Below are 12,992 nucleotides of genomic sequence, written 5' to 3' on the forward strand. Positions count from 1 at the left end.
AAAAAGGGAAAGAGAGAGGGAGATGGAGTGAAAGAGATGGAGACAGAGAGAGAGGATAAGAGAGAAAGAGTGGAAGAGAAAATGTCTAAGCCATCCGCCCCCGAAGGAGAGAAGGTGGGTGTGTGGATCATCTAGTCCTCACAGCTTCTCTCACAAAGGAACACACAGTTACACAGGCACTCTGACACACACACACACACACGTTATGATATCTCTGACAGATGCAATATTCCAGGCCTACGGCGGTGTAATGGGGCTGAAATGCTGCTTCATTTCAGAAACACATTCTGGGGACGAGTACAAGTCATTTCAGACTCTATTAGATGTTCTGCAGAGCGAGGATGACATGGGTGATGAATTACTATAGGTTGACAGTACAGGAGGAGATGGGTGATGAACTGCTATAGGTTGACAGTACAGGAGGAGATGGCTGATGAACTACTATAGGTTGACAGTAGAGGACAACATGGGTGATTAATTACTATAGGTTGACAGTAGAGGACAACATGGGTGATGAATTGCTATAGGTTGATAGTACAGGAGGAGATGGTGATGAATTGCTATAGGTTAACTGTAATACGATGATGGATGGCATCTTTATATAGTTGTCAGTGGTGACTGCAGGGTCATTTTAAAACCCACTGGACCACAGAGACATCTAGTTGTCAACCCACTGGACCACAGAGACATCTAGTTGTCAACCCACTGGACCACAGAGACATCTAGTTGTCAACCCACTGGACCACAGAGACATCTAGTTGTCAACCCACTGGACCACAGAGACATCTAGTTGTCAACCCACTGGACCACAGAGACATCTAGTTGTCAACCCACTGGACCACAGAGACATCTAGTTGTCAACCCACTGGACCACAGAGACATCTAGTTGTCAACCCACTGGACCACAGAGACATCTAGTTGTCAACCCACTGGACCACAGAGACATCTAGTTGTCAACCCACTGGACCACAGAGACATCTAGTTGTCAACCCACTGGACCACAGAGACATCTAGTTGTCAACCCACTGGACCACAGAGACATCTAGTTGTCAACCCACTGGACCACAGAGACATCTAGTTGTCAACCCACTGGACCACAGAGACATCTAGTTGTCAACCCACTGGACCACAGAGACATCTAGTTGTCAACCCACTGGACCACAGAGACATCTAGTTGTCAACCCACTGGACCACAGAGACATCTAGTTGTCAACCCACTGGACCACAGAGACATCTAGTTGTCAACCCACTGGACCACAGAGACATCTAGTTGTCAACCCACTGGACCACAGAGACATCTAGTTGTCAACCCACTGGACCACAGAGACATATAGTTGTCAGGGTCGTTTTAAAACCCACTGGACCAGCCGGGGAAATGGCTGCATCTCAAATCACACTATTCCTTAGTGCACTACTTTTAACCAGGGCCCAGGTAGTATATTCCCTATGTAGTGCACTACTTTTGACCAGGGCCCAGGTAGTATATTCCCTATGTAGTGCACTACTTTTGACCAGGGCCCAGGTAGTATATTCCCTATGTCGTGCACTACTTTTGACCAGGGCCCAGGTAGTATATTCCCTATGTCGTGCACTACTTTTAACCAGGGCCCAGGTAGTATATTCCCTATGTAGTGCACTACTTTTGACCAGGGCCCAGGTAGTATATTCCCTATGTCGTGCACTACTTTTGACCAGGGCCCAGGTAGTATATTCCCTATGTAGTGCACTACTTTTGACCAGGGCCCAGGTAGTATATTCCCTATGTAGTGCACTACTTTTGACCAGGGCCCAGGTAGTATATTCTCTATGTAGTGCACTACTTTTGACCAGTTTATATGCTCTTTGTCAATAAAGGCTTTTAGAGAGAGATGAAACTGCTTTTCATTAGTCTCTTCAGGGTCTTTACACTCCACACACACGCATGTAAGCACACACACAAACACATACAAAGCACGAGGATGCTGACAGAAACACACTCTCTCTAAACATCCATAGACACGGTATCTTCTCTCTTCTCAGCTGAATGACAGAAACACATAACATCATGTTGTTGCTAAGAAACCACCTGTTCTCCTCTCCCACATGAGAGCTCTGTGGAACCGAGCGCAGAGGGAGGGAAGTCCTCTTATCACTGGCTCTAAACTAATCATTTCTCTCTCTGTGTGCCTGTCTGCAGTCATCAGCAATTGCTGAGGGAAATGTCACAAATGTTTCCATGAGAGAAAAAGAAAATGTATCGCTAAAGAGAGAGATCTAATGTCGGAGATCAAAATGAGACAACAGATAATGAGATTTAGTATAAGACCACTGACAGACATCTCTATCCTGGTATGTCAAATTAGTAATTGATGAAAAACAGAGAAGATATAATAGACAGATATTATATAGAGATGTCAGTAAGGGAAACTGAAGCACAGATAATGGGATTGGGCTGATGGACAGCAGTACCACAGTAGTACCAGACAGACTGTTAGGCACATAGACAGATGGCCAATTCCATGTAAAAGGACCCATAAGGACCCATTAAAGGGAGTCTATATTTGAGAAATGAAGGCATATATTTATTTTCCAACTATTTTTCCATTCAACAACAAAACAATGTATAAGCAAAGGCTTTGATTTCTTGCCAAACAGATGGAAAAGGAGTTTTAGGAAAATATCAACCAGAAAAAGTCTTAAGGTATAAAAAACAAGAATACATCAAAACACAATGTTGAAGTAAAAATTCATGCCGACTAATATCAACACATATTTAGTTTAGGATCATTTTTTACTACTTCTGCAAGTTTAAGAAACCTTGCCTTGCGCCTTGGAATTCCATTACCAAAACAAACATCTTTCAGATATTTTCTACTTCTCTCCGTCATGAGGGACGATGATGAAAGTTCACAGCAGTAACAAGTTAGATATTACATTTTTACTGATATCAATTTTGTTTTTGAATTAAGTAATTCAATCTCAAAATTCTGTTACCTAGTAAAATAATTTAAGAAAAATCTAAATGGAATTTCTGCTAGTTGACAACACAATGATCCTCCCGAGACTAGCCAACGACACAATGATCCTCCCTGAACTAGTCTCCGACCCAATGATCCTCCCTGGACTAGTCTCCGACCCAATGATCCTCCCTAGACTAGTCTCCGACACAATGATCCTCCCTAGACTAGTCTCCGACACAATGATCCTCCCTAGACTACGACACAATGATCCTCCCTAGACTACGACACAATGATCCTCCCTAGACTACGACACAATGATCCTCCCTAGACTACGACACAATGATCCTCCCTAGACTACGACACAATGATCCTCCCTAGACTACGACACAATGATCCTCCCTAGACTACGACACAATGATCCTCCCTAGACTACGACACAATGATCCTCCCTAGACTACGACACAATGATCCTCCCTAGACTACGACACAATGATCCTCCCTAGACTACGACACAATGATCCTCCCTAGACTACGACACAATGATCCTCCCTAGACTACGACACAATGATCCTCCCTAGACTACGACACAATGATCCTCCCTAGACTACGACACAATGATCCTCCCTAGACTACGACACAATGATCCTCCCTAGACTACGACACAATGATCCTCCCTAGACTACGACACAATGATCCTCCCTAGACTACGACACAATGATCCTCCCTAGACTACGACACAATGATCCTCCCTAGACTACGACACAATGATCCTCCCTGGACTAGCCTCCGACCCAATGATCCTCCCTAGACTAGCCTACGACACAATGATCCTCCCTAGACTACGACACAATGATCCTCCCTAGACTACGACACAATGATCCTCCCTAGACTACGACACAATGATCCTCCCTAGACTACGACACAATGATCCTCCCTAGACTACGACACAATGATCCTCCCTAGACTACGACACAATGATCCTCCCTAGTCTCCGACCCAATGATCCTCCCTAGACTAGCCTACGACACAATGATCCTCCCTAGACTACGACACAATGATCCTCCCTAGACTAGTCTACGACACAATGATCCTCCCTAGACTAGTCTACGACACAATGATCCTCCCTAGACTAGTCTACGACACAATGATCCTCCCTAGACTAGTCTACGACACAATTATCCTCCCTAGACTAGTCTACGACACAATGATCCTCCCTAGACTAGTCTACGACACAATGATCCTCCCTAGACTACGACACAATGATCCTCCCTAGACTAGTCTACGACCCAATGATCCTCCCTAGACTAGTCTCCGACCCAATGATCCTCCCTAGACTAGTCTCCGACCCAATGATCCTCCCTGGTCTAGTCTCCGACCCAATGATCCTCCCTAGACTAGCCTACGACACAATGATCCTCCCTAGACTAGTCTACGACCCAATGATCGTCCCTAGACTAGTCTATGACACAATGATCCTCCCTAGACTAGTCTACGACAATGATCCTTCCCTAGACTAGTCTACGACCCAATGATCCTCCCTAGACTAGTCTATGACACAATGATCCTCCCTAGACTACGACACAATGATCCTCCCTAGACACGTCTACGACCCAATGATCCTCCCTGAACTAGTCTCCGACCCAATGATCCTCCCTGGACTAGTCTCCTGGACTAGTCTCCGACCCAATGATCCTCCCTAGACTAGCCTACGACACAATGATCCTCCCTGAACTAGTCTCCGACCCAATGATCCTCCCTGGACTAGTCTCCGACACAATGATCCTCCCTAGACTAGTCTCCGACCCAATGATCCTCCCTGGACTAGTCTCCGACCCAATGATCCTCCCTGGACTAGTCTCCGACCCAATGATCCTCCCTAGACTAGCCTACGACACAATGATCCTCCCTGAACTAGTCTCCGACCCAATGATCCTCCCTGGACTAGTCTCCGACCCAATGATCCTCCCTGGACTAGTCTCCGACCCAATGATCCTCCCTGAACTAGTCTCCGACCCAATGATCCTCCCTGGACTAGTCTCCGACCCAATGATCCTCCCTGAACTAGTCTCCGACACAATGATCCTCCCTAGACTAGTCTCCGACACAATGATCCTCCCTAGACTAGTCTACGACACAATGATCCTCCCTAGACTAGTCTACGACACAATGATCCTCCCTAGACACGTCTACGACCCAATGATCCTCCCTGAACTAGTCTCCGACCCAATGATCCTCCCTAGACTAGTCTACGACACAATTATCCTCCCTAGACTAGTCTACGACACAATGATCCTCCCTAGACTAGTCTACGACACAATGATCCTCCCTAGACTAGTCTACGACACAATGATCCTCCCTAGACTAGTCTACGACACAATGATCCTCCCTAGACTACGACACAATGACCTCCCTAGACTAGTCTCCGACCCAATGATCCTCCCTGGTCTAGTCTCCGACCCAATGATCCTCCCTAGACTAGCCTACGACACAATGATCCTCCCTAGACTAGTCTACGACCCAATGATCGTCCCTAGACTAGTCTATGACACAATGATCCTCCCTAGACTAGTCTACGACCCAATGATCGTCCCTAGACTAGTCTATGACACAATGATCCTCCCTAGACTACGACACAATGATCCTCCCTAGACACGTCTACGACCCAATGATCCTCCCTGAACTAGTCTCCGACCCAATGATCCTCCCTGGACTAGTCTCCGACCCAATGATCCTCCCTAGACTAGTCTCCGACCCAATGATCCTCCCTAGACTAGTCTCCGACCCAATGATCCTCCCTAGACTAGTCTACGACACAATGATCCTCCCTAGACTAGTCTACGACACAATGATCCTCCCTAGACTAGTCTACGACACAATGATCCTCCCCGGACTAGTCTATGACACAATGATCCTCCCTGGACTAGCCTACGACACAATGATCCTCCCTGAACTAGTCTCCGACCCAATGATCCTCCCTGGACTAGTCTCCGACCCAATGATCCTCCCTAGACTAGTCTCCGACCCAATGATCCTCCCTGAACTAGTCTCCGACCCAATGATCCTCCCTGGACTAGTCTCCGACCCAATGATCCTCCCTAGACTAGCCTACGACACAATGATCCTCCCTGAACTAGTCTCCGACCCAATGATCCTCCCTGGACTAGTCTCCGACACAATGATCCTCCCTAGACTAGTCTCCGACCCAATGATCCTCCCTGGACTAGTCTCCGACCCAATAATCCTCCCTGGACTAGTCTCCGACACAATGATCCTCCCTAGACTAGCCTACGACACAATGCTCCTCCCTAGACTAGCCTACGACACAATGATCCTCCCTAGCCTACAACACAGTTATCCTACCTAGCCTACAACACAGTTATCCTACCTAGCCTACAACACAGTTATCCTACCTAGCCTACAACACAGTTATCCTACCTAGCCTACAACACAGTTATCCTACCTAGCCTACAACACAGTTATCCTACCTAGCCTACAACACAGTTATCCTACCTAGCCTACAACACAGTTATCCTACCTAGCCTACAACACAGTTATCCTACCTAGCCTACAACACAGTTATCCTACCTAGCCTACAACACAGTTATCCTACCTAGCCTACAACACAGTTATCCTACCTAGCCTACAACACAGTTATCCTACCTAGCCTACAACACAGTTATCCTACCTAGCCTACAACACAGTTATCCTACCTAGCCTACAACACAGTTATCCTACCTAGCCTACAACACAGTTATCCTACCTAGCCTACAACAGTTATCCTACCTAGCCTACAACAGTTATCCTACCTAGCCTACAACAGTTATCCTACCTAGCCTACAACAGTTATCCTACCTAGCCTACAACAGTTATCCTACCTAGCCTACAACACAGTTATCCTACCTAGCCTACAACACAGTTATCCTACCTAGCCTACAACACAGTTATCCTACCTAGCCTACAACAGTTATCCTACCTAGCCTACAACACTTATCCTAGACTATTCTATGGGTAATGTAATGAATGGTTGCCTTGTTGTTTTCCAGTGAGAACAACACAGTTATCCTACCTAGCCTACAACAGTTATCCTACCTAGCCTACAACAGTTATCCTACCTAGCCTACAACAGTTATCCTACCTAGCCTACAACACTTATCCTAGACTATTCTATGGGTAATGTAATGAATGGTTGCCTTGTTGTTTTCCAGTGAGAACAACACAGTTATCCTACCTAGCCTACAACAGTTATCCTACCTAGCCAGTTACTAAGCCTACAGTTATCCTAGCCTACAAACAGTTATCCTCCCTAGCCTACAACACAGTTATCCTACCTAGCCTACAACACAGTTATCCTACCTAGCCTACAACACAGTTATCCTACCTAGGTAAGTTATCCTACCTTACAACACAGCCAGCCTACAACACAGTTATCCTACCTAGCCTACAACACAGTTATCCTACCTAGCCTACAACACAGTTATCCTACCTAGCCTACAACAGTTATCCTACCTAGCCTACAACACTTATCCTAGACTATTCTATGGGTAATGTAATGAATGGTTGCCTTGTTGTTTTCCAGTGAGAACAACACAGTTATCCTACCTAGCCTACAACAGTTATCCTACCTAGCCTACAACAGTTATCCTACCTAGCCTACAACACAGTTATCCTACCTAGCCTACAACAGTTATCCTACCTAGCCTACAACACTTATCCTAGACTATTCTATGGGTAATGTAATGAATGGTTGCCTTGTTGTTTTCCAGTGAGAACAACACAGTTATCCTACCTAGCCTACAACAGTTATCCTACCTAGCCTACAACAGTTATCCTACCTAGCCTACAACAGTTATCCTACCTAGCCTACAACAGTTATCCTACCTAGCCTACAACAGTTATCCTACCTAGCCTACAACACTTATCCTAGACTATTCTATGGGTAATGTAATGAATGGTTGCCTTGTTGTTTTCCAGTGAGAACAACACAGTTATCCTACCTAGCCTACAACAGTTATCCTACCTAGCCTACAACAGTTATCCTAAGCCTAGACAGGGATGTAATGAATGGTTGCCTTGTTGTTTTCCAGTGAGAACAACACAGTTATCCTACCTAGCCTACAACAGTTATCCTACCTAGCCTACAACAGTTATCCTACCTAGCCTACAACAGTTATCCTACCTAGCCTACAACAGTTATCCTACCTAGCCTACAACACTTATCCTAGACTATTCTATGGGTAATGTAATGAATGGTTGCCTTGTTGTTTTCCAGTGAGAACAACACAGTTATCCTACCTAGCCTACAACAGTTATCCTACCTAGCCTACAACAGTTATCCTACCTAGCCTACAACAGTTATGTAGGAGAGGGGATGTACATGAAGTTGCCTTGTTGTTTTCCAGTGAGAACAACACAGTTATCCTACCTAGCCTACAACAGTTATCCTACCTAGCCTACAACAGTTATCCTAGACTAGCCTATGGGTAATGTAATGAATGATTGCCTTGTTGTTTTCCAGTGAGAACAACACAGTTATCCTACCTAGCCTACAACAGTTATCCTAGACTATTCTATGGGTAATGTAATGAATGATTGCCTTGTTGTTTTCCAGTGAGAACAACACAGTTATCCTACCTAGCCTACAACAGTTATCCTACCTAGCCTACAACAGTTATCCTACCTAGCCTACAACAGTTATCCTACCAAGCCAACAACAGTTATCCTAGACTATTCTATGGGTAATGTAATGAATGGTTGCCTTGTTTTCCAGTGAGAACAACACAGGTATCCTACCTAGCCTACAACAGTTACCCTACCTAGCCTACAACAGTTATCCTAGACTATTCTATGGGTAATGTAATGAATGGTTGCCTTGTTTTCCAGTGAGAACAACACAGTTATCCTAGACTATTCTATGGGTAATGTAATGAATGGTTGCCTTGTTGTTTTCCAGTGAGAACAACACAGTTATCCTAGACTATTCTATGGGTAATGTAATGAATGGTTGCCTTGTTGTTTTCCAGTGAGAACAACATTCTAGTCTCCTCCAGGCTGCAATGAACACGTCTCTTGATGAACGCCATGTCATTTGTATGTTTCATTTGATTTGCATCAGTTGTGGTTTGACTCTGGACGTTTGATAAAGTGTAGAAAGGACCAGTAGCAGGCCAGTCTGGCTGTATTGTTACTTCTGTCTGTTGCAGATCATCATTCTCCCAAGTCGTCCTATAATAATGGGGCCACGTATGATCCCAGCAGGCCCAGTTATTCAGGACAGCTTAGCATGTGCTCTGCCCCCCCCCCAAACACACACACACTTCCATTCTTCCCTTGGTCAACTCATATTTAACCAGTCACTATACCCTACCATTAAGTTAGTCGGGTATAATTGTGTCTGAGTTTTCCTTGGCACTGGCAGTGTGGTAGTGTTGACAGTTTGGGAGGGGTGCTGGGAAGGGAATGGAAGGAGGGAACACCTGAGGGCAGGTAACAATGGGACACACCCTTCTTTCCTCTCTCCTGGCCAGGCTGGCAGGGTGCGGTCGGTTGGTTAGGAACACAACCACAACCTCAACACTGCTGTTACACAGTCCCTGTAAACCACACAGGGACATATATAGAGATGTTTACGTGGCTCAGATGGAAACTGTCCTAGTTTACACATTCTGGAGCCAGAGCATGGTAGACAGGGGGTTTCAACCTCTCCTCCCACCTCTCCTAGACTCCTCCCCTTCTATTCTCCTCCCATCTCTCCTAGACTCCTCCCCTTCTATTCTCCTCCCACCTCTCCTAGACTCCTCCCCTTCTATTCTCCTCCCATCTCTCCTAGACTCCTCCCCTTCTATTCTCCTCCCATCTCTCCTAGACTCCTCCCCTTCTATTCTCCTCCCACCTCTCCTAGACTCCTCCCCTTCTATTCTCCTCCCACCTCTCCTAGACTCCTCCCCTTCTATTCTCCTCCCACCTCTCCTAGACTCCTCCCCTTCTATTCTCCTCCCACCTCTCCTAGACTCCTCCCCTTCTATTCTCCTCCCACCTCTCCTAGACTCCTCCCCTTCTATTCTCCTCCCATCTCTCCTAGACTCCTCCCCTTCTATTCTCCTCCCACCTCTCCTAGACTCCTCCCCTTCTATTCTCCTCCCACCTCTCCTAGACTCCTCCCCTTCTATTCTCCTCCCACCTCTCCTAGACTCCTCCCCTTCTATTCTCTTACCCACCTCTCCTAGACTCCTCCCCTTCTATTCTCTTAACGCACCTCTCCTAGACTCCTCCCCTTCTATTCTCCTCCCACCTCTCCTAGACTCCTCCCCTTCTATTCTCCTCCCACCTCTCCTAGACTCCTCCCCTTCTATTCTCCTCCCACCTCTCCTAGACTACTCCCCTTCTATTCTCCTCCCACCTCTCCTAGACTCCTCCCCTTCTATTCTCTTACCGCACCTCTCCTGGACTCCCCCTGACTCCTCCCCTTCCTAGATTCTCCTCCCATCTCTCCTAGACTCCTCCCATCTCTCCTAGACTCCTCCCCTTCTATTCTCCTCCCACCTCTCCTAGACTCCTCCCCTTCTATTCTCCTCCCACCTCTCCTAGACTCCTCCCCTTCTATTCTCCTCCCACCTCTCCTAGACTCCTCCCCTTCTATTCTCTTCCCACCTCTCCTAGACTCCTCCCCTTCTATTCTCTTCCCACCTCTCCGAGACTACTCCCCTTCTATTCTCTTCCCACCTCTCCTAGACTACTCCCCTTCTATTCTCTTCCCACCTCTCCTAGACTACTCCCCTTCTATTCTCTTCCCACCTCTCCGAGACTACTCCCCTTCTATTCTCTTCCCACCTCTCCTAGACTACTCCCCTTCTATTCTCTTCCCACCTCTCATAGACTCCTCCCATCTCTCCTAGACTCCTCCCATTCTATTCTCCTCCCACCTCTCCAAGACTACTCCCCTTCTATTCTCCTCCCACCTCTCCTAGACTACACCCCTTCTATTCTCCTCCAATCTCTCCTAGACTCCTCCCATCTCTCCTAGACTCCTCCCATTCTATTCTCCTCCCACCTCTCCTAGACTCCTCCCCTTCTATTCTCTTACCGCACCTCTCCTAGACTCCTCCCCTTCTATTCTCCTCCCATCTCTCATAGACTCCTCCCCTTCTATTCTCTTCCCACCTCTCATAGACTCCTCTCCTATTCTCTTCCCACCTCTCCGAGACTACTCCCCTTCTATTCTCTTCCCACCTCTCATAGACTCCTCCCCTTCTATTCTCTTCCCACCTCTCCTAGACTACTCCCCTTCTATTCTCTTACCACACCTCTCCTAGACTCCTCCCCTTCTATTCTCTTACCGCACCTCTCCAAGACTCCTCCCCTTCTATTATCTTACCACACCTCTCCTAGACTCCTCCCACCTCTCTAGATTCTCTTATTCTCTTCACACCTCTCCTAGACTACTCCCCTTCTATTCTCTTCCCACCTCTCATAGACTCCTCCCCTTCTATTCTCTTCCCACCTCTCCTAGACTACTCCCCTTCTATTCTCTTATCCCGCAGTCCTCTCCTAGACTACTTCCCCTCCCAACTCTATTCTCTTACCACACCTCTCCTAGACTACTCCCCTTCTATTCTCTTCCCACCTCTCCTAGACTCCTCCCCTTCTATTCTCTTACCACACCTCTCCTAGACTACTCCCCTTCTCACCTCTCCCAACACCTCCTCCCTTATTCTCCTTCCCTCACCATCTACCCCCTCTCCCTCTTATTTGGCAGCCAAGATCAGTCCAGATTTGACATCCCCCGAACGGTTAAAATGAAGATTAGTGGGATGTTAATCAGCCAGTCTGTGGTTATGCCAGTCGGGCCTATGAGGTCAGCCCTCTGTCCACCCCTCCCCCTCCAGACACAAGCCACAAAGCTTGCTACAGATCTAGGATCATGCCCCCACCCCGTCCATGTGTTGTTCTTCATTGTCTTCTAAAAGGCTAAACTGATCCTAAATCAGCAGTCCTACTCAGACACTGATACATATAGCCTGTGAACTCTGAATTGGGCCTGAGGGTTTGAGGCCAGCCCCTCTTTTCCCCTCCCATCCCCCTGCCACAGTGTTGTGTCATGTTGACTTTCCCCATTGTTGGCCCTCCTTGGTCCTAACAACCAAGTTGCCTAGTAATATCACACACCCACACATCCCCGCCCCCAGCCACACCCCACGAGATTACAAGCTGGCCTGGTGGAGATCAAACGTATGTGCGCACACACACACACACACACACACACACACACACACACACACACACACACACACACACACACACACACACACACACAGTCCAGGCACACATGCTACACACACACTCACCAAACCTAGGCTACATGCACACACACACTCACCAAACCTAGGCTACATGCACACACACTCACCAAACCTAGGCTACATGCACACACACACTCACCAAACCTAGGCTACATGCACACACACACTCACCAAACCTAGGCTACATGCACACACAACACTCACCAAACCTAGGCTACATGCACACACACACACACCAAACCTAGGCTACATGCACACACACACACTCGCCAAACCTAGGCTACATGCACACACACACACACTCGCCAAACCTAGGCTATACACACACACACACACACTCACCAAACCTAGGCTACATGCACACACACACACACTCGCCAAACCTAGGCCAAACCTAGGCTACATGCACACACACACACACACACACACACACACCAAACCTAGGCTATATGCACACACACTCACCAAACCTAGGCTATATGCACACACACACACACTCACCAAACCTAGGCTACACACACACAAACCACACACACACACACACACACCAAACCTAGGCTATATGCACACACACTCACCAAACCTAGGCTATATGCACACACACTCACCAAACCTAGGCTATATGCACACACTCACCAAACCTAGGCTATATGCACACACACACCAAACCTAGGCTACATGCACACACACACACTCGCCAAACCTAGGCTACATGCACACACACACACTCGCCAAACCTAGGCTACATGCACACACA

General features: G+C 47.1%; 1 long non-coding RNA gene across 16 annotated transcripts; it reads right to left on the reverse strand.

The window, feature by feature from the left end:
- Positions 1 to 5,935: 5,935 nt before the first annotated feature.
- LOC127930213 (uncharacterized) lies at positions 5,936 to 8,733 on the reverse strand. 16 transcript variants are annotated; one of them, XR_008137209.1, is made up of 5 exons: positions 8,478 to 8,593; positions 8,047 to 8,115; positions 7,373 to 7,956; positions 6,815 to 7,074; positions 5,936 to 6,699 (listed from the first exon to the last, which is right to left on the reverse strand). It is a non-coding gene; the product is annotated as an uncharacterized LOC127930213 (long non-coding RNA). The 16 variants fall into 16 exon arrangements; XR_008137216.1 differs by lacking the exon at positions 8,478 to 8,593 and having other exon boundaries at positions 7,373 to 7,538; positions 7,749 to 7,956; positions 8,047 to 8,285; XR_008137211.1 differs by lacking the exon at positions 8,478 to 8,593 and having other exon boundaries at positions 7,373 to 7,561; positions 7,726 to 7,956; positions 8,047 to 8,285.
- Positions 8,734 to 12,992: the final 4,259 nt, after the last annotated feature.

Source organism: Oncorhynchus keta, chromosome 5 (assembly GCF_023373465.1).
Source record: "Oncorhynchus keta strain PuntledgeMale-10-30-2019 chromosome 5, Oket_V2, whole genome shotgun sequence".
Classification (NCBI taxonomy): Eukaryota; Metazoa; Chordata; class Actinopteri; order Salmoniformes; family Salmonidae; genus Oncorhynchus; species Oncorhynchus keta.